General features: G+C 45.3%; 1 pseudogene; it reads right to left on the bottom strand.

Annotated features, from left to right (window-relative positions):
* Positions 1-99: 99 nt before the first annotated feature.
* The window catches only part of LOC116084217, a 7900-nt pseudogene continuing 7734 nt past the window's right edge, over positions 100-265 (bottom strand).

Genomic DNA, 265 nt, shown 5'->3' with positions numbered 1-265 from the left:
AGGATGAATCCACAGCAAGGGCCCTTCCTGCCATAAGACAGCAGTCGGCAAGCTCCTAGTTTTAAAGAAACATAGATCAAAGGCCTTAATTTCATCTATTCACAGCAGCTGGGCCTCTTGCAGAGCTCTCTCAACCTTCTGCAAAGCACGATTTGCGTCCGGCATTAAAGCCCTAGGGGAGGCAATATGAGTATCCTCTTCCAGGACATCAAACAAAGGTTTTAATTCTGCAGAGGGTATTTTCAGAAATGGCCTTAACCAATTT

This window comes from Mastomys coucha, unplaced genomic scaffold (assembly GCF_008632895.1).
Source record: "Mastomys coucha isolate ucsf_1 unplaced genomic scaffold, UCSF_Mcou_1 pScaffold9, whole genome shotgun sequence".
In the NCBI taxonomy this organism is placed as follows: Eukaryota; Metazoa; Chordata; class Mammalia; order Rodentia; family Muridae; genus Mastomys; species Mastomys coucha.
This window is presented reverse-complemented; position numbering and strand designations above follow the sequence as displayed.